Source organism: Heterodontus francisci, chromosome 24 (assembly GCF_036365525.1).
Source record: "Heterodontus francisci isolate sHetFra1 chromosome 24, sHetFra1.hap1, whole genome shotgun sequence".
Taxonomy (NCBI): Eukaryota; Metazoa; Chordata; class Chondrichthyes; order Heterodontiformes; family Heterodontidae; genus Heterodontus; species Heterodontus francisci.
This window is the reverse complement of record NC_090394.1, coordinates 46,465,626-46,491,630: the sequence shown is the minus strand read 5'-3', so window position 1 is coordinate 46,491,630 and position 26,005 is coordinate 46,465,626. Positions and strand designations below refer to the sequence as shown.

Below are 26,005 nucleotides of genomic sequence, written 5' to 3'. Positions count from 1 at the left end.
AAGTAATGTACCAGAACGGTGATTAAGTTTTTGTTTCCAGGCTAGAGGAAATGGCCTCCCAATTGTTCTGAAAACAGAGACTACTGATAGGAGCAGACACAGGAGACCCTCCGTGTTTCCATCACACCAGTTTCTTTGCTATGCTGTTATGCTGAGAAGCAGGAATAGAGCATCCCACAGAGAAAGCTACATATGCAAATTTAAAAATAACCTGATTACAAAAAATAAATATGAGTACCTGGGATTATCTGGAAGAAAGAATTTATTATGTATAGAAATGACACATCCTCCCAAGCAACAATCCTTTTAGTTCTTTAAGAACTATTATGGCATTTTTACACTACTATATAAATCATTTTTGCATAACTATTCAGTGTTCCGGATGTTCTTGTTTCTTCCCCCTTTGCACTTACAAACATTTGTGTTTCTCATGAGCGCAGGAATGACAGGGAACTCAACAGAACAATTTCACAGTTCATTAACAGATAAATTATTCAGTCCTCATAATCTGATTGGTTCTGAGAGTGGGAATTTGTAAAAATGCTTAATTTCAGTAACTGTGCTCTGTTATTGCCCCGCTCACACTCTGCTCCATCCCCCCCACTCACACTCACACTCTGCTCCATCCCCCACCCCGCTCACACTCACACTCTGCTCCAACAGCCCCCCTGCTCACACTCTGCTCCAACCACCCCCCCCGCTCACACTCTGCTCCAACCCCACCCGCTCACACTCTGCTCCAACCCCCACCCCGCTCACACTCTGCTCCAACCCCCCACCCCGCTCACACTCTGCTCCAACCCCCACCCCGCTCACACTCTGCTCCAACCCCCCACCCCGCTCACACTCTGCTCCAACCCCCACCCCGCTCACACTGCTCCAACCCCCACCCCGCTCACACTCTGCTCCATCCCCCCCCCGCTCACACTCTGCTCCATCCCCCCCCCCCCGCTCACACTCTGCTCCAACCCCACCCCCCGCTCACACTCTGCTCCAACGCCCACCCCGCTCACACTCTGCTCCAACGCCCACCCCGTCTCACACTCTGCTCCATCCTAAACCCCCTCTCACACTCTGCTCCATCCTCAACCCCCTCTCACACTCTGCTCCATCCCCCCTCCGCTCACACTCTGCTCCATCCAACCTCCGCTCACACTCTGCTCCATCCAACCTCCGCTCACACTCTGCTCCATCCAACCTCCGCTCACACTCTGCTCCATCCAACCTCCGCTCACACTCTGCTCCATCCAACCTCCGCTCACACTCTGCTCCATCCAACCTCCGCTCACACTCTGCTCCATCCAACCTCCGCTCACACTCTGCTCCATCCAACCTCCGCTCACACTCTGCTCCATCCAACCTCCGCTCACACTCTGCTCCATCCAACCTCCGCTCACACTCTGCTCCATCCAACCTCCGCTCACACTCTGCTCCATCCAACCTCCGCTCACACTCTGCTCCATCCAACCTCCGCTCACACTCTGCTCCATCCAACCTCCGCTCACACTCTGCTCCATCCAACCTCCGCTCACACTCTGCTCCATCCAACCTCCGCTCACACTCTGCTCCATCCAACCTCCGCTCACACTCTGCTCCATCCAACCTCCGCTCACACTCTGCTCCATCCAACCTCCGCTCACACTCTGCTCCATCCAACCTCCGCTCACACTCTGCTCCATCCAACCTCCGCTCACACTCTGCTCCATCCAACCTCCGCTCACACTCTGCTCCATCCAACCTCCGCTCACACTCTGCTCCATCCAACCTCCGCTCACACTCTGCTCCATCCAACCTCCGCTCACACTCTGCTCCATCCAACCTCCGCTCACACTCTGCTCCATCCAACCTCCGCTCACACTCTGCTCCATCCAACCTCCGCTCACACTCTGCTCCATCCAACCTCCGCTCACACTCTGCTCCATCCAACCTCCGCTCACACTCTGCTCCATCCAACCTCCGCTCACACTCTGCTCCATCCAACCTCCGCTCACACTCTGCTCCATCCAACCTCCGCTCACACTCTGCTCCATCCAACCTCCGCTCACACTCTGCTCCATCCAACCTCCGCTCACACTCTGCTCCATCCAACCTCCGCTCACACTCTGCTCCATCCAACCTCCGCTCACACTCTGCTCCATCCAACCTCCGCTCACACTCTGCTCCATCCAACCTCCGCTCACACTCTGCTCCATCCAACCTCCGCTCACACTCTGCTCCATCCAACCTCCGCTCACACTCTGCTCCATCCAACCTCCGCTCACACTCTGCTCCATCCAACCTCCGCTCACACTCTGCTCCATCCAACCTCCGCTCACACTCTGCTCCATCCAACCTCCGCTCACACTCTGCTCCATCCAACCTCCGCTCACACTCTGCTCCATCCAACCTCCGCTCACACTCTGCTCCATCCAACCTCCGCTCACACTCTGCTCCATCCAACCTCCGCTCACACTCTGCTCCATCCAACCTCCGCTCACACTCTGCTCCATCCAACCTCCGCTCACACTCTGCTCCATCCAACCTCCGCTCACACTCTGCTCCATCCAACCTCCGCTCACACTCTGCTCCATCCAACCTCCGCTCACACTCTGCTCCATCCAACCTCCGCTCACACTCTGCTCCATCCAACCTCCGCTCACACTCTGCTCCATCCAACCTCCGCTCACACTCTGCTCCATCCAACCTCCGCTCACACTCTGCTCCATCCAACCTCCGCTCACACTCTGCTCCATCCAACCTCCGCTCACACTCTGCTCCATCCAACCTCCGCTCACACTCTGCTCCATCCAACCTCCGCTCACACTCTGCTCCATCCAACCTCCGCTCACACTCTGCTCCATCCAACCTCCGCTCACACTCTGCTCCATCCAACCTCCGCTCACACTCTGCTCCATCCAACCTCCGCTCACACTCTGCTCCATCCAACCTCCGCTCACACTCTGCTCCATCCAACCTCCGCTCACACTCTGCTCCATCCAACCTCCGCTCACACTCTGCTCCATCCAACCTCCGCTCACACTCTGCTCCATCCAACCTCCGCTCACACTCTGCTCCATCCAACCTCCGCTCACACTCTGCTCCATCCATCCCCCCCCTACCCCCGCTCACACTCTGCTCCAACCCCCCTGCTCTCACTCTGCTCCATCACCCATCGTGCCTAGCCAGCTCCTTGAAAAGGTCTATTTATTTAGTCCCACTCTTCTGCCCTTTTCGCATAGCCCTGCAAATTTTTCATTTCATGCATTTATCTAAATTCCTTTTTAAAGCTATCAAACTGCATCCACCACACTTGCAGGAAATGCATTCCAGATCAGAACAACTTGCTGCTTATAACCATTTCACTGCAGTATTCCTCTGGTTCTTTTGCCAACTATTTTAAATCTATCTCATCTGGTTACCGATCCTTCTGCCACTGGAAACCGTTTCTCTTTATTTACTCTGTCAAAGACCTTCATCATTTTGAACACCTCTATCGAATCTCCCCTTAACCTTCGAAGGAGATCAACTCCAACTTCTCTGGTCTATCAATATAACTGAAGTTCCACATTCCTGGAACCATTCTAGTAAATCTCCTCTGTATCCTCTGCAAGGCCTTGACATCCTTTCTACAATGTGGTGACCAGAATTGGATACAGTACTCCAGCTGAGGCCTAACCAGTGATTTATAACAGCGTGGCACAACTTCCTTACTTTTGTCCTCTATGCCTCTGTTCATAAAGCCATAGACCCCATTTGCTTTTATAAACAGCCTTCCCTACTTGTTTTACCACCTTCAAAGATTGTGTGCGCATACATACACCACAGGGTCTCCCTGTTCCTGCATATCTGTTCAAATTTATCATTTAGTTTAGTTTAGTTTAGAGATACAGCACTGAAACAGGCCCTTCGGCCCACCGAGTCTGTGCCGACCATCAACCACCCATCTATACTAATCCCACACGAATTCCTTTTCCTACCACATATCCCCACCTGTCCCTATATTTCCCTACCACCTACCTATACTAGGGGCAATTGCTAATGGCCAATTTACCTATCAACGTGCAAGTCTTTGGCTTGTGGGAGGAAACCGGAGCACCCGGAGGAAACCCACGCAGACACAGGGAGAACTTGCAAACTCCACGCAGGCAGTACCCGGAATTGAACCCGGGTCGCTGAAGCTGTGAGGCTGCGGTGCTAACCACTGCGCCGCTGTGCCGTATATTGCCTCTCCTCATTCTTCCTATCAAAATGCATCACTTCATATTTCTCAGCATTAAATTTCATCTGTCATGTGCCTGTCTATTTCACCAGACTATGTCCTCCTGAATCTGTTCCTATACCATCACCTCAGAATTACCTCAGAATAATCATTACTCAATGCTGGTTACATTCGATCTTTAGCTGTTCAACAGTATCCGTGTCCAACTGAAATTTTCTAAAATGCTAAGGTATTATTAATTATGTTGTCATGAAGACCCCCACCTGCCAAGAATGAGGCATATTAATTTCATCAAATGAACATCAATTTTAAACTGTTGCTGGAGAAATTACTTGTTTAAAGAGATCAGCAGCAGCTGGAAAAACATTTGCATACTAAGAGATAGTGCTTGGAGAGACAAAAGAATTGCTAGCTGATTCAATTAACAGAGATTGAGCTGGGCAATGGTGCTCCACAACTTATCCGTTTAAGAGACAGCACTACACCGCACCCCCTCCCTCCCACCGAGAGCTATGAAATTCATAAATGCAGGAGATTGTTTAAACAGCGAGCCACATGACTAACCTGCTGACCCAGGTCTGGTTTTGAACTGCTCACAGGACAGTTTGAAGACTCAGACTGCAGATTGCAACTGAATTTGGAAGAGAACCTCTCTCCTGTCCGGCTGTCTCTCTTTCACTAATCTCCGGATCCACTGAAGGCAATTCAACCTTGAGAGAAAAGACTCCTACATTGAAACAGGTTTTAAAGCGTGGACTGGGACCCAATGAAACGGCAAGACTTACCGGCAACCAAAGACTCTACAGAGAACTCACAGGACAGTAAATAGAAACCCAGCTATTGCCTCAAGCTTTTCCCCTTTATTCTTTCTACTTTTTCTGTCTCCATCTGCGTGTGTGTTTATCACATATGCATGCTAGCGTTGTCGTGTCACGTATTCGTAGTCATTAACCGAATTAGAGTCCAAGATTAATAAACTTCCACCTTTCTTGTTTAAATCTAAGAAAACCTGTCTGATAATTTCTTTGTCTTACAATTGGAAAGCAGTGAACAAGGATTCACTGACAGGGAGCTAAAAACAGTGTTTTTAAAATTAAACCCTGTTTCGTTAAATCAGGCAAAGGCTGAGAGGGACCCCCTAGACCCCTTTCACACCTGGTTGTAACAGAAATTCGGGTGCTAGGGTCTGGGGTTTGACCCACAGACAAACGAGAAATTGGAAGTGGGAAGCCAATTGATCCCAATCAAAAAGAGAAACGATTTCAATACACGTTTTCTTGTGTTTGTGTGTTCTAGAATACTAACATGTCCGCAACTGAAGCCAGTAGCTCCCCAAGCCAGGGTGAAGTAACTTGGGATAAGTAAAAAGTACTGTCTATGGAAGAGTTATGAAAAATGGCTGAGCAGTGTGGGATCACTGTCTGTGCCAAGGCTAGAAAGTCTGAACTCCTACTATTTTTTAATACCCCCCACTATTGAATCATTTTCTCTTAGAAGATAGGAACATAGGAACAGGAAGAGGCCATTTAGCCCATTTACCAATCACAGATTTTAAATCTAACAATTGAGGAAAGGACAATGCTGTTTGCGGAAGAGAGCTCCAAGCTTCTGCCACCCTTTTGGGTAGAAGGGCAATTTCACTCCTGAAAGATCAGGCTCTAATTTTTAGGCTGCGCCTCCTAGTCTCCCCAACCAGTGAAAATAGTTCCTCTCTATTTACCCTATCTGTTCCCCTTAATATCTTGAAAACTTTGATCAAATCATCCCTTAACCTTGTAAATTCCAGGAAATGCAGCCCTAGTTTGTGTAAATGCAATTTAATTTAATTGTAATCAATGGTGTAATTGTAATTTAACCCTTGGAGTCCAGGTTTCATTCTGGCAAATCTACATTGCACACCCTCCAATATATTCCTTCCTAAAATGGTAAAGGTTAATTTCTGAAAAGCTTGAGAGTGAGGCACAGGGAAGAATAGGAGACGGAGAGGTTTCTGCCAGTAATAGCTTAAATCATCAGAGGAAAAACAGAAGGTGACCATTACTAAAAAAAAATGACTTTTCAGGAACCTGGTTATAACTAAATTAAACAATGACAAAAACAACTTACATTTATATAGCACCTTTGATGTAGTAAAACATCCCACGACGCTTCATAGGTGCGTTAACAAATAAAATTTGGCACAAAGCTACTGAAGAAGATATTAAACAGATGCAGGTTTTAAGGAATGTCTAAAGGAGGAGAGATAGATAGATTGGGTTTCGGGAGGGAATTCTCGAGTTTAGGACAAGATGTGGCTCAAATCACCAATTAGCTCCTAATTTAGCAGTCTAATTACCCAATTGATTAAATACGAACAAATCAGAAAAAAAGTAAACAAACACCACTGAGGATCAAGTAACGAGCCAAAAACTATTTTTCCCTCAAAGTTACCATTCCTGAACCCAGTAAGTACCACGAACAAACCAATTAAATCATTCACATATCTTTTTCAAAGTGTTTTCATGATCATTTTCTTTCTTTACTCAGGGAAATGTCCACTTTTAAAAATACCATTTATGACATAACAAACACAAAAGAAAAATGAACTGGTCAGTAAGACTGACATTTAATGTCGGAAATGCTTGCAACAGGTTTTGCTCACATGAGCCAGCCTTACCGTCTAGGACTTGGGGCTTGATTTGGAAATATCACCTGGGCTTTGGAGGCTGGGAATTTCCAGCTGTTATGGACAAATTGTACTTGTGCAAGAGAGAAATATCATGGGAATGGCAGCTTTCACCCTGCTTATTGAAACTACAACATCCAGAGTATATTGTGTAAACTAGACTAAAAATTACAAAGAACAGTGAGGCACAGACAGCAAAGAAAAAGACATCAAAAATAAATTTTCTACATTAAACAAAAATTCAGAGTTGAAAGTGTTTATTTGATGTGAGAGGGTATTTTGTGTTCCTGAGAGGGACTGAAGTTTGCACTTAAGACTAAGGGGAGGATTTATGAGGCACTTTGATGCTGACCTCTGACACTGCAGTTGCAGTGAATCAGGCAGATCGTGAATGGCCACCTGCTCAGGAGTTGGTGTTTGGAATGGTGAAAAACCCACTTGAGCAATGATGTGCGAATGACAACTGCAGCAATAGCTGTAACTTCCCAGTGAAAATTGAGGGGAAAAATCTATGTTTTATAATATATAAATAACTGAGAAAAAAAGCAGCATTTTAGAGTGAGACCAAAAAAAATTCAGATTGAGAGGGGAAGACTTGAATTTAATATTGCACATTCACAACCTCAGGACATCCCAAAGCACTTTACAACCAATTAAATACTTTCAAAGTGTAGTGTTACGACCAGGTGAGAAAGAGGTCTCGGGTTCTTACTTGCTCAGCAAGTCTTACTGTAACAAGGTTATATTTTTAACACACCGTTTTTTAGCTCCACCTTGCTGAGTCCTTGTTCACCGCTTTCTAATTATAAGGCAAAGCAACCAGCACAAACAGGCTCAGGGGGAGGGCGAGATGGATCATCCACTCGGCACTTCAGGCTGAAGTTGTATGCAAATGATTCAGCCTTGTCTTTTGCATTTATGTGCTGGGCTCCCCCTTTGTTGAGGTTGGGGATGTCTGTGGATCCTTCTCCTGCCAGTTGTTTAATTGTCCACCACCATTCACGTCTGGATGGGACAAGACTGCAGAGCTTAGATCTGATCCGTTGTTTGTGGGATTGCTTAGCCCTGTCAATTGAATGCTGCTTCTGCATGTTTCAGTGCTGTATCTCTAAATCTAAAAATCTAAAATCTATTTGGCATGCAAGTAGTCCTGTGTTGTAGCTTTGCCAGGCAAACACCAAATTTTTAGGTATGCCTGGTGCTGCTCCTGGCATGCCCTCTTGCACTCTTCATTGAACCAGTGTTGGTCCCCCGGCTTGATGGTATGGTAGATTGGGGGATATGCCGGGCCATGAGGTTACAGATTGTGGTTGAGCACAATTCTGCTGCTGATGATGGTCCACAGTGCCTCACAGATGCCCAGTTTTGAGTTACTAGATCTGTTCAAAGTCTATCCCATTTAGCACAGTGGTTGTGTCACACAATACGACAGAGGGTACCCTCAGTGTGAAGATGGGACTTCGTCTCCATAAGGACTGTGCGGTAGTCACTCCTGCCAATACTGTCATGGACAGATGCATCTATGACAGGTAGATTGGTGAAGACGAGGTCAAGTAGGGTTTCCCTCTTGTTGGTTCCCTCACCAGCTGCAACAGACCCAGTCTAGCAGCTATGTCCTTCAGGACTCGGCCAGCTCAGTCAGTAGAGGTGCTTCCGAGCCATTCTTGGTGGTGGGCATTGAAGTCCTCCACCCAGCTACATTTTGTGCACCTGCTACCCTTCATCAGCTGAGGGCGGGCGGAAGGGCGGTAGGTGGTAATCAGCAGGAGGTTTCCTTGCCCATGTTTGACCTGATGCCATGAGACTTCATGGGGTCCGGAGTCAATGTTGAGGACTCCCACTGCAACTCCCTCCTGACTGTATACCGCTGTGCCGCCACCTCTGGGACATTGTAAGGTATGATTCCATGAACATGACTATGTCAGGCTGTTGCTTGACTAGTTCTATGGGACAGCTGTCCCAATGTTGCCATAGTCCCCAGATGTTAGTAAGGAGGACTTTGCAGGGTCAACAAGGATGGGTTTGCAGTTGTCGTTTCCAGTGCCTAGGGCGATGCCAGGTGGTCCGTCCGGTTTCATACCTTTTTCTTAAGAGTTTTTGTACGGTTTGGTACAACTGAGTCGCTGGCTAGGCCATTTCAGAGGGTATTTAAGAGTCAACCACATTGCTGTGGGTCTGGATTCACATGTAGGTCAGACCAGGTAATCTTCTTCCTAAAGGGCATTAGTGAACCAGATAGATTTTCACAAAAATCGACAATGATTTCACCTCTAGACTAGATTTTTAATTCCAGATTTATCAATTGAATTCAAATTCCACCATTTGTCATGGTGTGATTTAAACCTATGTCCCCAGAGCATTAGGGTTACTAGTCTAGTGACATTACCGCTACGTCACTGCCTCCCCATGCTACATTATTTTCAAAAATTCATGGAATAGACTGGAGACATATCACATCATTCCATCCATCACATCATTAATAGAGTCATCAAATAGGATGGGGTTCTCTTAGTACCTTGATCAACTTCTCAAGCAACATTGTCAATTGGTCATTTACCTCATTTGTTGTTTGTGGTATCTTATCGTGTACAGGTTGATTGTCATGTTTATTCATGCAACAACAGTAACTACGTTTCAAAATGCATTCATTGGTTGTGAAGCAATGTCGGATGTCCCAAGAATATGAAGGGCACAATGTAAATACAAGTTTTTTCTTTACTTAAAAAACAAAACACAATGGCATAGAAATTGGAACTCACTACTCCATTTCACAGCTGTAAAGTGGGCGCTTCAATGGCCAACTTCAGGGACCTTCTTTAACAACAACAACTTAAATTTACATAACACCTTTAACATTATAAAATGTTCCAACGTACTTCACAGGAGCATTGTAAAACAAAGTGTGACACTGAGCCACAAAGAAAGATATTGCGTCAGATGGCCAAAGCTTGATCAAACAGGTAGGTTTTAAGGAGCATCTTAAAAGGAGGAAAGCGAGGTAGAGAGAAGCGGGAGGGTATCCCAGAGCTTGGGGCCTAGGCAACTGAAGGCATAGCCACTAGTGGTGGAGCAATTAAAATCAGGGATGCACAAGAAGCCAGAATTAGAGGAGTGCAGATATCTTGGAGGGTTGTGGGGCTGAAGGAGATTACAGAGATAGGGAGGGGAGAGGCTGTTATATAAAATGATTAGAATACAGCAGCTTCTTTTCACTGAAACATTCAAGTTAGTCAACAGTTTTAAAACACAGAGCCTATTGTAGCATTAGTTTTATATTTCTCGGTTTATTTTATAAGAATGTTTGACTCAGGTACAAGAGATTCTGTGACTGAGAGGAACTTTAATATCTGTGAAATAAGTAAGATAGCATTACCAGGGCAATATTTAAATTTTTCATCTGCAATGAAGGTTTAACCCTGACATTAAAAATTCTAAAGCCACTGAATGGACTCTGGCCATTTTTAAGGAGAGCAAAGCTACTGTGACTATGATCCTTTTAATATCAGTCAGTTTTTTATACATGGAGAATGCAGCAGGTTCAGGGTTCAACAAGCAATATTGTCACAACACTGCGCTTAGAACCATATTCACTTCTCCAAGATTTCTCACTACTGGTAGAGTCTGGGAGTGTATGTTCATGGCATGAAATTGTTTTACTGGTTTAACTGATTTGTGAGGAGGACCCCACAGTTTTGAATAAACCCAATAGTACACCACTTCACCAATTTCCTGGATTTAGTCCTACATATATAATGATAATAAAATAATCCACTAGTTTTGGTCCCATTGTAACAATAAAACACAGCACGTTGACAGAAGCTTGAGGCAGCTATTCCCGATAAACAAAAAAAAACAACTTTTAGAAACCTAAATAGGTAAATAAGATACCCAGGCTCCTTGACTTGTACAGCTGATTTGGAAAACCCTAATTTACTTGAGTCTGGTTTTTCAATTTAAACCTAACAAAAAATTGGCCATTTGACTGACATGAAGGAAATGGAATTTTGCTCCCCAGTGTTGTCGCAGGTTTGAATAATGCTGGTCTGCAGTAGTTTTGTGGCTGGGAAGGGAATAGCACCAGGCAGGCACTATCCGCTTGGACCAATTCATAATACATCAAACTGCCATCAGTGGCAGACTTGAGGAAAAGAAGCAGAACTGACTTATATCAATGGGGAATAGGGCACTATGGTAAACATGTCTCATTCTTCTGATATGCAACTCTTCTTTCATCAGCTCTGTTTGCACAGAGCTTTTTCATTTGGTGGAAATCTGATTTCACTCTAAGGGCCATGGTTAGATGCACTTTGGCAGAAATCACAAGGTTAGAATCTGTCAACTTAAACAACCAATTTATCTGCATATCAATATTTATGTTGAGTCAGTAGAAATGGCAAGGTGCCAATTCCCAAACAGAATTGGTTCTTTTGCCAGAAATGGAACTTCTTTACAGAAACGGCAAATCTCCCTCATTTGAACAAATGAATCAATCTTTTGGAAACTACCATCAAATAGTTCTCTCATTCCACAAGCATTTCATTATGCAACAGTTTCTAAACATTGAAGACCATTTTATACACATCAACAAGCAGTTGTACAGAGCCATTTTATGTACAGACCAAAAATTAGATGCACCACCACTTTACCTAAAGCCACAACAGCACATGGTCCACTCATCCTCAATAATTTTCAGTACAGAATATAAATACAAGGCAGTCAATAATACTTATAAAATATGCTGCAGGACTAGCTAAATGATTTTGGAATGAAAAACTTGAAGCATGTAACAGTGGATTTCAACGAGTAATTATATTTATTCAAAGCTATACACTTGGAAACCATAGTAATTTATGGAAAGTTGACATAAACATCACAGTGTGATGTAATCTATGTCATGACTGTGTGAGCAATCATTAATTTTATTCCTAGCTTTAGTTTTTTAAAAAAAGATTACTTTCTTCAAAAGGTAATTGAAAGCCTTCTTTAGGGTTGGGGAAGGGCAAGAGTCAGAAGACCTGTCCATGTGATATAATGCACATGCTTTAATACAACTGGTGTCACTGTATCACATGCTTGTAAACCAATGAAAAAAGTATTTCCAAGCAATTGTTCATAAACGTGCTGGAAAGAAAGACTTGCATTTATCAAATGCCTTTCATGAAGTAGGAGATCCTAAAGAGCTTTATAGACAATGAAGTACTTTTGATGTGTAGTTTTGTGGGAAATGTGGCAGCCAATCTGTGCATAGAAAGCTCCCACAAACAGTAATCTGATAATCTGCTTTCAGGTGCTGGTTGAGGGACAAATATTGGCCAGGACACCAGGAGAACTCCCATGCTCTTTTTTGAAATACTGCCACCTGAAAGGGCAGAAGGGATCTAGGTTTAGCATCTCATCTGAAAGATGGCACCTCTGGCAATGCTCCCTCTGACAACGCTCCTTCAATACTGTACTGGAGTGTCAGCCTAGATTTGAAGCTCAAGGGCAGGATTTTGGTAGCAATATGGGGGCGGGAACAGAAGTAGACAGGCTCATAGTTTCCCAACGCCGGCTGGTGTGCCAGTTCCCCACCATGGTCCTGAACCCTAGCCATTTTCTTGGAGGCCGGGTCAGGCACGGAATGGATACCTGCTCACAAGCAATGGGTAGCTTGTTAACTCAATTAAGAGGCCAATTAAGGCCATTAGTCAGGCCAACTGGAATTTTCCTGTCAGCCAGTGGGTCCCCACCGGAGTCGGGAACATGACAGTTGCCTGGGGAAACCAGTGATCCAGGATCGAGGTCCTCCCCAACCCACCCCGCAGCCACCATACTTACCTGGCCAGAGCTGCAGCCACAGGCCACCCTATGGAGTTGTCCCTCCTCCAAGGTGGTGGTCCGGCAGTTGCGACCATTTCTTTTCTTCAGCTTTGTAAAAAGTGCTGAGAGTGCACCTCCATCTCTCTCCCTGACCTGTAATGGCAGGCTGCAGCTCCTTCAATTCTGGAGGACCCAACTTAGAGAGCCTGCCCGCCATCCTTAGTTGGATGGTGAGCACTCCCTCTGACCATTAATTAATTGGTCAATCCTTCCAAAATCGTGTCGGCTGACTGTTGCCGACAGACTGCTGGGTCAGGACCTGGATTTGATCACAGTATTAGGATCCTGACCCCAGAGGGAAAATCCTGCCCAAAACCCCAGAGTGGGACCTGAGCCCACAACCTCCTATTCAAAAGGTGAAAGTGCTACAACTGAACTACTTTTAACACCTACTTTAATAATAAAAGATAACATTTTAACTGCAGCAATATTTTATATTTTTAAGGAATTATTTCCATTGAAGTTAAAACTTCTTGAAGAAGTGTGGGAAGAGAATGTTAACTGCTGGTCACCCATTTCTTGCCTGAGAAACAAGCGACTGGCAGTTTAAAATCTAGTGATGATCTTATGTACCAATTTGCCTGTCTGAATCAACTTTCAGGCAGACCTTTAAATAAGCATCCGGCACTCTTGCCCAAACCTATTTGCATATGCAAATCACACCCAATTTCAATTTTTAAAGAGAAAGCGGCACATGCCTTTCTCATTTCTCTAGACGGGAAAGGCATGACTGGCTGATCCTTAAATGGACCACTGGAGGCCAGTCCATTTTTTTTTTAAAAAGGGTATTTGAGAGGCCAGGCAGAACAGCAGTGTTTCTCACTGACCCTTCATCAGAACTGGCAGATATTAGAAATGTAAAAGGTTTTAAGCAAGTAAAGCGGGGGCGGGGCAAAAGATAACAAAAGAGAAGGTGTTGGTAGGACAGAGGGTCACAGAATAACTAACCAGAAGGTCATGGAACAAAGGCAAACGGTATGTTAATGGTGTGCTGAAAGACAAAGCGTTAGTACAGAGAGGACGTAAGCACAAAGCACTCCAAACATAATATTAAAAAAAACAGAAACAGTGGGTAGGCACAGTAGAAACAAACTAAACAAACTATAAAAAAAACTCAAATAAAACAACCAAATAAAAAAAAAGAATAACTAAACATTAAAAGGGGGGCCCGTCATGCTCTGAAATCATTGAACTCAATGTTCAGTCCGGCAGGCTGTAGTGTGCCTAATTGTTAAATGAGATGCTGTTCCTCGAGCTTGCGTTGATGTTCACTGGAACACTGCAGCAATCCCAGGACAGAGATGTGGGCATGAGAGCGGGGAAGGGGGGGGGCGTTGAAATGGCCAGCAACCGGAAGCTCAGGGTCATGCTTACGGACTGAGCTGTCACCCAATCTGTGTTTGGTCTTCTCAATGTAGAGCAGACCACATTGTGAGCAGCGAATACAGTATACTAAATTAAAAGAAGTACAAGTAAATCACTGCTTCACCTGAAAGGAATGTTTGGAGTCTTGGAGAGTGAGGACAGAGGAGGTAAATGGGCAGGTATTACACCTCCTGCGATTGCAGGGGAAGGTGTCGTGGGACGGGAACGAGGTGGCGGGGGTGGTGGAGGAGTGGACGAGGGTGTCAAGGAGGGAATGATGCCTTCGGAATGCTGACAGGGGAAGGGAGGGGAGGATGCGTTTGGTAGTGGCATCATGCTTGATGTGGCGGAGGATGCTCCTTTGGATCTGGAGGCTGGTGGGGTGGAAAGTGAGGACAAGGGGAACCCTGTCGCAGTTCTGGGACGGAGGGGAAGGGGTGAGGGTAGAGGTGCGGGAAATGGGCCAGACACGGTCAACCACAGTGGGTGGGGGGGGGGGGGGGTGGAATCCTCAGTTGAGGAAAAAGGAAGACATATCAGAAGCACTGTCGTGGAAGATAGCATCTTCAGAGCAGATGCATCAGAGACAGAGAAACTGGAGAAATGGAATGGAGTCCTTACAGGAGGCAGGGTGTGAAGAAGTGTAGTCGAGGTAGCTGTGGGAGTCAGTGGGCTTATAATGAATATTAGTAGACAGCCTATCCCCAGAGATGGAGACTGAGAAGTCGAAGAAGCGAAGGGAAGTGTCGGAGATGGACCATGTGAAGGTGAGAGAAGGGTGGAAATTAGAAGCAAAGTTGATAAAGTTTTCTAGTTCCGGGCGAGAGCAGGAAACAGCACCGATACAGTCATCTGTTTTTAATAACCGTCTTCATAGTTATATTCATAGTTGCTATTCCAGGCAGTCTCGTGAGAATCTTTTCATCCTCTGATTTCTTCTTAACTATAGCATGCTTTTACTGCTCCCAATTCCAATGTCTGTGAAATCCATTGACGATTATGTGCTTGTAAATAACCAAATTGGATGGGATGGCAGGTGTAAGAGTGACTGAGAAAACTGAAAAAAATTTCTAAGAGTAAGCACGATGGAAAGTGACATTTCAAGTCAAAGTTTCTCCATTACTAAGCATATATACAGAACAGTGTGTGAACCACACAGCTGAGAGTTCAAGTCACCCCTCTCTAAAACAGCTGAAGTAACTGTCACTTTCTATTTGAAAATACATACACAGCTACTAAAGGAAGCGTACCAACAATAAAGTCCTTATCTTTTAACTACAACATATAATGTATTGTGCTTTTGTAAACTGAATGTTTCAAAGCTTTTATTGTTTGCAACTGCTGGCTGTCAGAACAAAATAATCCAACACCTTAGACATTTATAATATGTGCTTGGGAATTAATTTCACTGTCAAATAGACCCCTCTGGGGAGGAGCTGTGAAGAACTGTCTCACAATATCCTTTCCAGAATGGTCTATTGTCAAAAATAAATATGGTTACAAGTTAGTTTTAAACTGTGTCAAAATAAGAGGGAGATTGAAGGAAATTGCATTCAGGCCTGATAGATTTAGTCATCTGACCTGTTAACATAAAAACAAATATGCAACAAAGCCCAGCCTGGGATAATGGATCATTTTGACCCCATGACGCCAATTACCAAGAGTACACAAGCCCTACACTCCAAATTATACAAAGTCGGTTGCATCCTGTTGTATGGAAGAACAGATTATTTTGTTTAGACTGCCCCGTCTATTTACTTAATTTATCACTGGTCCCAATAGACAGAACAGCAACATCTGGGCATTGGAACAGATATCCCTGCAGATGAATGAGGCAGGATTACACATTGTATAATCAATTCCAAAGTGTGAAATTACACTAATCAAAAGTTTGTGTGCACCAGACTTAATAATTTTGAAGGTCTTGGGGGAGAAAAGTGACCAATATTTACAATTTGTGTATCCTGAACGAGAGCTTGATGGCTTTGCCAAACACAAGGATATGTAAAATCAAAGCCCAAATTAAGCAGGATCATCATTCCCACCGGAGATAATAATTCAGAATATGAATATATCCATGTTAGATGGAAATGGGGAAGTAAGTATTAAACATAAATCAGCCCAACTGGCGTTATTATAGAAATGACTCGGCTTCTCAGATATACACAACATATCTTGGAATAGCAGAGTTTGAACCAATATTTTTTTCATTTTTAATCTGCTCATTTATAATATTATAACATTATATAACTAAAAATGTAGATGATATCACAACCAAAGCAAATAAGGTTTTTAGCATCTTCAAGTGTTTACTAAAATGTGTTGTTTTTAGATTCACATTTTACAGATTAACACAATTACACATCTGGCCGTCTGGGGACAACTAAACCATTGAAAGTTGTAATGTAATTTTCATAAATTAATGATAAAAGTAATTTAAAATGAAGCACTGTCTCATAGATAATGTACTTCACACTGGAGAAGTGGCCTTTTCACTGAGATTGAGATCTCTGCGTTCCTCCAATTTTAATCTCTTGCACATCCCTGATTTGAATTGCTCGATCATTGCCAGCTGTGTCCTCAGCTGCCAAGGCCCTAAAGCCTTTGAATTCCCTCTCTAAACCTCTCCAGCTCTCTACTTCTTTAAGGCACTCTTTAACACCTACCTCGATGACCAATCTGTTCTAATATATCCTTATGCATCTCGGTGTCAAATTTTGCTTGAAAATCACTCCTGTGAAGCACGTTAGGACATTTTACTATGTCAGAGGAGCTATATAAATGCAGGTTGTTGTTTTTTAGGTAAAGGTTTTATTTTTAGGCAATGAGAGACACTGGGTAAGGGTGACACTGCATTTCAAATATACTTTCTCCAAATCGATTAATATCATCTTCAAAAGTAATGCTTAATTTCTGCTTTCTAATAAAGTAAAAGTTTATTTTCTTAACATAAACCATCACACACATTAAAACAATATTCAAAGCTTAATTATTTTTTTCTGATGATATTCCCCCTTTGTCTTAATCCCAGAGAACAAGACCAATTTCTTCATAATCTTTGTGTGTCAGCTTTCCAGCCAATGGCTTTATTAAAGCTAGTTCAGAGCCAATACATTTGATTAATTAGTGTGAATTGTACCTTGTGTTGCAGACATATGCACCAGTTTTGAAAAGGGAGGCAAGCTCATTTAATGTGTCAAAATGCTCATTGCAGATAAAACTGATATTTTGTTGTTCGATCAGAGAATACAATGAAATTGTAAAATGATAAATTATGCATTGTTGTGACTGGACCACACAGTGACATCCAAAAGCAGGCTGATAAATGACGCAGCAGCAGGATTCAGTGTAATCTGTGCTCAGGGGGTAGAGGGATACTCAGAGCAATCTCTGCCATTGACCACATGAGGATTATACGCAGATTTTTGCACCAAAAGTAAAACCAGAAAATAAGACTGCAGTTTCAGGATGCAATAAAATTAGCAAATATGTTGGTATCTCAGAGCAAAGAATGAATTTTTAATACCTACCAGTCATGTAATTAGCTCCACATGTAATTATATTGCACTGATTCAAACATGCTCTAACAAGCATCACTCTGTAAGTGTCCAGGAATTCACTACATTAAGAATAAGAATCTCAAGTGAGCCCTGATGTTCAGATTCTAGCAAAATTGGGGTTGTGTTTGCCTGCAGTGCAGGCATATCTGCATCAGGACTGCCGAATTCTATACTTTTTGAGGCAAACTCCTCCCCTTCATTAGAATAAACTCCCTGTGCACAAAAATATATGTAGAAAGACCAGGTCTACATGTCAGTCAACTGCAGTTGACTCGGAGCTCTTAAAGGGATTTTTCTGTCATTGTTCTACCAAAAGGGAGGAACAGGTTTAGAAACAGACGTGCATTGAGGGTAGTGCAAAAAACCCCTGTCTTCATTAAGGGTCCCTTGAATGTATTGAAGAAGGAACTTCAATGAGAGTGACCCAGCTGGTGCCAAAGGGCATCTCTGAGTAAAACTGACTCAAAATACCATGCATGATCTCAAAAAACAGACATTATTTCAAAAAATATTTTTTAAAAAGTAATGTATTCTACAAATAGATCGGTAAAATAATTGCCTAATATGTGGTGGAACCTGTGAGGAGAGAGGATAATGAGTTAGTAGAGGATAAATGGAAATTGATGATGCTACTTAACAAGGAGTGCACTTCAGTGTTTGCAAAAGTGCAGGATATAGGGGAGATGTTAAGATGAAGGGTGAATTGATTAAAAGCAAGATGAAAAGTACTTTAATAAATGAGTGGTATGTATTCGAGAATTTATTACACTGCAGAAGGATGAAGACCTGGGACCTGATGAGATGCATGTACTAATCCTGAGGGAGGTGGAAAAAGAAATTGTAGAACCCTAGAAATTATAACCCTGAATTTAACTCTGGGTAGGAATGGGGGCCAAATTGAGCAGTGACCCTGGGAACATGAGAAAGGAGTTTCCCTTGGAAAACATAAGGGCTAAATTCAGGAGTGCCCAGTTTTGAACGCACCCCCTGGAGCATTGTTATTACCCGTGCACAAATGGTGAGCTTCAACATTGGGCCTTGGACCTCATCATAATGAGGATGCTGCAGCCGGAGCGCACAGCACACTGTCGGTGCTGCAACCTGTGCTGCTGCTAGCACAACGGTCCACAGGCAAATTGTTACACTTTGCAGTCATGGCCTGAGAAGAGGGACCAGGTGCCGGGGGCCTGGAGGTAATGGCCAGAAGTGGTGGCAATTGGGATGCTGATGGTAAGTACTTACCTTTGTTTTAAACTTATGCAAAGTTTAGGGTCGGATCTCTCCAAGGCAGCCGGCATTGGTGCCGGCTGTCTTGGGGACAACCGATGTTGCAGCATCGGGTCTTAAGCCTTTATTTGCATACGCAAATGGACTGATGTCTGCTTCAGGCATGGTAAAGGATGCTTCTTGTTTATCCTTACCCATTAATTGTGGGTGGTGCACTTCCAGTCAAATTATGCACACGTTTCCTGACTGCTATTTTAGAGTCTTAGTAGACCACATAGCATTAATTTTGTAGCATATAGTTGTGCACATAGATAAACTGCAATCTGAGTTCTTAAATAAAATGGCTTATTACAATAGATAGGTTAAGTGTCCCCATCACTGATGTAGCATAAACCAGATATTAGCCTGTTGTCCCACAAAATAACAGCATGCCTGCTGACCATATGTGAAGCAGCATTCATGAGAAAAATACCACAGCTTACCTACTAGCTAGCCTTTCTATCACTGAGGCAGAGGAAAGTAAGAGCCCTCAAAGAAGCAAAACATAGACATAGTTGAAAAGAAATCTAAATCAAAATACATAACCACTGTAGTAAATGCCTGACAACTGTTCTATTTTAGCTTCCCATATGTTTGCTTGATGCTGGCTAATTGTGTATACTATAATCTACTCTCACATTTCAAAATGTTAATGCAGCCATGTGAAATTTCAATATGAACACTGTAGAAGTTCTTAATTGCAGGACAATAAAGTGCAGTTTAATGTCCATGATATAGCTGCTAATTTTTATTTTAAAAGAGTGCACTTTGATTATTACAAAATTACAGATATATAAAAATGAAAAAGGTGTCTTTCTTTTATCTAAGTAACATCAATATTTTTTGTAGCACTCATCTGCTAATCTCTTAACTTCTTGTGGTTCTTAAAACATGTTTGGGGAAGTTTCATCGCAGCAGGAAGGTTTTGCTGTACAGAGAGAAACCAATATCCTAGCAATTACTATTTGCAATAGTAAGATACAAAGACAAATGCATTGGAATGACATTCCTCTGTTTTTCTTAAAATTGAGGTATTAATTCATTTGATAGGTAAACATCATTACAGTAGCAAAGAAATGTCAAATGAATATGTTAAGTGTTCAGACATTAATATCACGAGAATTTTGAAGAAAAAACCTAAAGACGAAACTTCAGGCAAGGGCACAAAATCAAGCAATTAGATGATGCACTGAGATCATACATCTTTGTCGTTATTTTAGTTTCTTAAAACATAAAACTTTAGGAAGCCACCTTTAACTCCATAACTTTTTAATCCCTCTTTATTCAATTTACAGGAGAGCAATTTCTTGAATTAGAATAAGGTAAATTGAGGTTGTTACTTACATTGAATTAAATGAAATGTCTGGTAGGACTCCTGTATGCTGGCAGCCAATTCAGTAAAACATGATAAAACTTGATTTTCCTCTGGTTTTTATCCAGTATCATTACTTTTAATAATTGCAACTTTGATTACATTTTTCACATGCATTTTCAGATTCCAGCTGTTAAAACAATGTACTTGCACAGCAATAAATCCACCAATACAGGGTGTAAGCTATTTATACAATTAATGGTTTCTTAGTTTCAAAGTTTTGGGAAAAAAAGCCAAAATAACACTAAAGAGAATTTTAACTCCGACTGTCCAGCGGAAACTGGGTGGAGTGAGAGTTAAAATGGAGGTCAAGTTCCCACCCCTACAGCGATTTCAAAGCTGGTGATTTTTCGGGAAGCTCAGGCAGCTGCCTTTATGGGGCATCATAGATTGATGCAAATTGGGGTGACATACAAAGAACCCCAATGACATTCAAAGCAGTGACTGAATGGGGGTACCTCGAGTGGCCAGCTTGTTCAGTGAAACCTGGTCATCAGGAAGATGTGGCCCTGTAAGATGTGTCAATTTTCCTTTGTGGGGCCAAATGCATTCCTCTGAGCCCCATAAAGAACATCTGGGCATCTGCTGTCCCTTCCCATCCATGAAATCTTTCTGAAAACCCACTGCTCCTCCCCACTGCAACTTACCTGAGCGCTGACTGTTAGCCTCTGGGGTACCCAATCTTCAACTGCCAGCAGCCTGTCAACTGCCTCTTTACACCTATTTTGGGTGGGCAGCTGGTTGGAGGGATGTAGATAAAGCTAGGCTGTCCTGCTGCCATTTCCCAGCTGGGCTGCTCATTTGCCCAGCAGGCTTTCTGACTGAGAGTTCAAATTTCCTTAATAATCTACATCACACGGAGCATAAGTTCAAACAAAAGTGAGAGGCTAGCAGGCCAAGGAAAAGACACACTGACCAGTGTAAAACATTCCCTTACAGAACTCCTTTAATCTTGCCGCTTTGTCATTATGAAAAATAGAAACATCTTTGATCCCTCTTTTTAAATTCAAAGAATTCTTATTTATAATATTTTTGACTTGTTTAAGCAGTGAGTGTCGACTTCACCAGTTGGGGAATTGGTTGAAAGAAAGAATGTATTGAAACTGACAATGAATTTAGCTGAAAATCAACAGAAAAATGTTAATTGTGAATTCTACTTAGCAGCTTGATTTCTAAAATAGGTGCTGAAGATGACACTTGCTTTCTAAGTGCCCTGTATAGATAGATAATGCTTTCAAAATAGAAATGTCTCCAAATATAGTTAAAGACTCTACTCACGTAAGGTGATCAATATTGACCAGCAAAGCTATACAGTATGGCTCAGTCCTCCTGTATAGTTTGACCTTGGTCATGTACCCATGTAGCAGTCGATAACCTAATGTTAAAAAACGATGGCTTATCACTATGCTGAATTTCACAGACAAACACAACTATCCACTTATTCTTCATCTAATTCCTCTGAAGACAGAGCACAATTTAAGCCATTTCATATTTCATGCAGAATTTCAAAGTGTCCATCTTGGCTTTTAAACAAAGTTTGAATTATTAATAAAGTCTAGAGTACAGCATATTCTTAAGGCACTATTGTTCAGACAAAAAGGCATCAGTGTGCACTGTCGAAAGGCTTACATGGCCATGTGCTTAATGCCCCTGCTTCACGAGCACAGGAAAGAGAACTGGATTTTTCTTTTTATGCTTAAATGAACCTCTTGGGGTCAGTTCTCTAGGAAGAACTATTAATTTTATTCTGGTTTCTCTAATTTACCAGGACCCATATATAATGATCAAAGAATACACAGATACGTGCCTTGTTTATTAATATACCAGGTTCAAACAGGGAATAGTAAGTGCACTTAAATTAGCAATATGCATGCTCAGATGTAAAAGGAAAATTGTAGAAATTTGATGAGATATTTACAGAGGTAAACAGTTATGTCAGGTCATTGCAATCTCAGGTCATTGATAGTTATGAGCAACAAGCTTCATAAAATTTCAGTCAATCTGAGCAGTTAAAATGTGTTCCCATCTTCGGATCAATGACCAAATAAACAATTGGCTTTGTGCCAATCTTCCATCCTGCTATTAAAAAATGAAACCAAGTCTGTGTTTATAGAAGTTCAACCCAAGCTAAGTTGATCGTGACCTAGGTTTTACCAGACTTCAATATCAGGTCTAGCTGTCTATACATCGTGATCTTCTACATGATTCATAACAATTAGTTTACTTTCCTTTCTAGGTCCCACCACCACTGACCATTACCCAAGTAAAGTACTGGTCAGGAAACCAGTGTGCACATTTCTGTCAGTTCAGGTCAAGAGGTGACTTGCTTTCCTTTACTCTTAACCTCTCCTCAAAAGTTAAGGTTTTGAAATGGATGCTTTGTGACCTTTCTCATCAATTTTTCTAGTGATAAGATTGCACAGTACTCAGGTAATTGGGAGGGGGAAATGAAAATGGAGAAGGAAGGTGTAATTCAGCAGGCACAGATTGAAGAAAAAGAATGTAGGAAATTGACCTGACTAGTGTGTCTAGCTAGGTCAGGTCACATGAGAGAAGTCAGCATAAGAAGGTTCTCCAGCAATATAGCTGAGGTTAAGAATCACTAAGAGGTCAATAATGTATTTCTAATGTTAGAACTTTCTAATGTTCTTTGAAGAAGGTCTGCTGCATAGAGGATGTTATCACCAAGGGTGCATTTTATCCCAAAACTACTCTGCCCTTTAATGGTCATTTTGAAGCAATAATGTTTTTTAGTAGCACAAATAGATTACTCATTTAAGCATTACTTAATTAATTTATTTCTTTATTTTGAAGTCTTCATTTTCAGCAAAGGTGACTCAAGACATCAACATTAAAGTCTGTAGTATCAGCACAGCTCATTCTGTCAATTATATTGATGCTTGCTCAGTAACATTTCTTTTTCAAATAAAATTCACTGAGGTTTCTGAGCCTTTTGTCATGTAAATGCATTTCTTGTAGATTTGAAACAAAATATTAGGATGCATTCACTATTAAGATGTACTGACCCTCCTTAAATCTTTTTGTCTGTCCACTTTACTCCCCGCCTTGAAAACCTTCTCAAAATCAACCTTTTCGACCAAGCTTGATCATTTCTCAAAACTCTTGCACCTGGGCTTGTTTGTTACTTTATTCCTTTTATCTATGGTTTGCCCTTTCTTTCCTCAAGATGTTTGCTACATAGCAACATTGTATAAATACAGCTTGCTGTTGCAGATTGCTTTTTCATGATTTTGCTTCACAGGAATGGAACAGTTTAACACAAAGGCGGAATAATAAGTTATCAATTAAGGAAACTCATCAGATGAAAAGCAAAATTTGTAACAGTTTTGAACAAGTTGGATGAAACCTACAACCCATAATGGTAATATATCTGTGTAATGCAGTATTTAAAAAGTAAATATCTATAAATTATTTAAATCATACTGTATTTTATCAGTAGAAGGGGAGATTCTCTGGAACCTTAGGAACGTAAGAACAGGAGGAGGCATTTAACCCCTCGAGCCTTGCCCACCATCAATGAGATCATGACTGATCTGAAGTCTGACTCCACATACCCACCTTTGCCGCATATCACTGTTACCAAAACAATGGGGGTATTTTTTAACCTTCAATGCCTGAGTGGCAAGTTCATGAGCAATGGACAGGATCTACAGTGGGCAGGTGATCACTCCGCCAGATTAACCACCCAATATTGTATCTAACCCAATGCATTCTTGGACAAATGAATTGGTAAGATGTCGATACTGGCAGAGATCAGTGCAACCAAAATCTGAGTTTTACTAAAACATTACTGGCTCCTCTCTGGAGAGCTCTCCAATAGATCAGCATGTAATGAGGGCCATGCAGTATAATTCTTTTCATATGCTTGGCTGTTGAAGTCAGCCTTTTGTTTAAAAGAAGCTTGGATGTTGCTGTATAAATGTAACCAAACATCAAATCTATTTTGGTGCCAACTGAAAGGTTACATGGAAGCAGCTCTGTGAACTCTAGTCAAGTGACACAATAGTAAAAAATGTGATTGGCTGCAGCATTATGTGACCTGTTATTGTTTATTTTATTGTTTTTGCTCATTTGTCTCAATGTGCTGTAATTAAAATAATGATGGATGCTTAAGGAAATGCTAGATGTCTCACCAAAAATGCTCTATAATTAATTTGATAAATTTAAAACATGTTAAAAATCCTCTCAAATTTACAAATTCATCTCAGTGGGTCATTTTCAAATACAAGTCATTCTTCTTTATTATATTTCTTGGCCTATGTGATTCCAGTTGTAAATAGTAATATTTCTAATTCAGAGCACTGAACTTAATTTTTGCCTTGAATATCAGCAATATTGCTGCAAATAATTTTCATTGAAGGCATAAATAAAAACAAGAAATGCTGGAAATACTCAGCAGGTCTGGCAGTATCTGTAGAGAGAGCAGAGTTAACATTGCAGGTCAATGACCGTTCTTCATTGAAGGTATTTTGATTGAAAATCGGGCAATATACACAACAAATTAAATGTTTCTGTTCTGGAAATGGAAAAAAACTTCATTTATGGTAAAACTGCAAAGAGTAAAGGAACTTAATTTTTCCAGATCCTCATTCAGCTGTTGCAAAATCAAGCCTAATCCATTTTATTTCCCATTTTTAGTTAAACTCAATACACATAGGAACATTTATTTTGTGTACTTTCAGTCTCGGTCTAAGCACTCTGGAATTCAGAAAGTGTGGTGTTACCTCACCGTCTACAGAAAAGTTTATCCTTCAATAAAATCTTGAGCAGATTACACAGCATGCAAATCCTGAAATTGTAATTACTGGATTATACAAATACAAACAAGGCATTCCAAGTGCACAGCATCCATGCAATGATTGGTTCAATAGGAATTAGCATTCCAAGATTTGTATACGTTGAACAGAATTGATTCCAAAATCTTGGAAGGATCCATGAGGCACAATATATCCCATTAGATGCCTTAAATTGCACAGTGGAGTCTTTTGCCATCAACAATGTATTACATACACAATAATGAATAGATAGGAGAGTTACAAGGCTGCAACACACTTTTAGATTGCTCCTTATCTAAATCTCAAAATTGTGTTATGATTTGTACTTTAACTGTTAACTTTTATAGTGGCACATCATAGCAGGAAGTTCGAAGATCCATGTTAAAGATGCATTAACCCTCTCAGTTCCAGGAAAATTCAAACTCCCTGGGGCATCTCTCTTTTAAGCTCTTGGCTCAAAAGCTGCAGTGTTGAACCAAATGTTAATAATACAGTGGCATTGCTGCTCAATTTTCAGGAATAGCTTCATTACATGAAAAAATGGAAAGAATTAACTTTGCTCCTACTTGCAATATTACTTGTTCCTTTGGTATGTGAACTATTGTAAGATTCACAGGACTGCAAGTAATATCCAAAGAATACAGGGGTTTTTATTATAACTTAACTAGAACATACATTATATATATATATAAGTGATGTGACATCACTTCCTCTGGTGACCTTCACTTACAGCCTCTTAAGGTGGCCCCACTACTCACTTCACTTGTCTTTTTTGTCCCATTCTTATTTTAATTTTGCTAAATTATATATTTTTGACCAATATATCCCATCTGTGTATTCTGTACCTTTTCTGTAAGTTTGAAATGTTTTATTTACCCTAGTTTGTGTTAATCCACTCCCTGGTGTGCAGCAAGGTTAGACTCA

General features: G+C 41.9%; 1 protein-coding gene across 1 annotated transcript in view; it reads right to left on the bottom strand.

The window, feature by feature from the left end:
• Positions 1-26,005, bottom strand: part of rbfox1 (RNA binding fox-1 homolog 1) — a 1,351,350-nt gene that overhangs the window by 1,135,325 nt on the left and 190,020 nt on the right. The gene's annotated exons all lie outside the window — the stretch shown is intronic.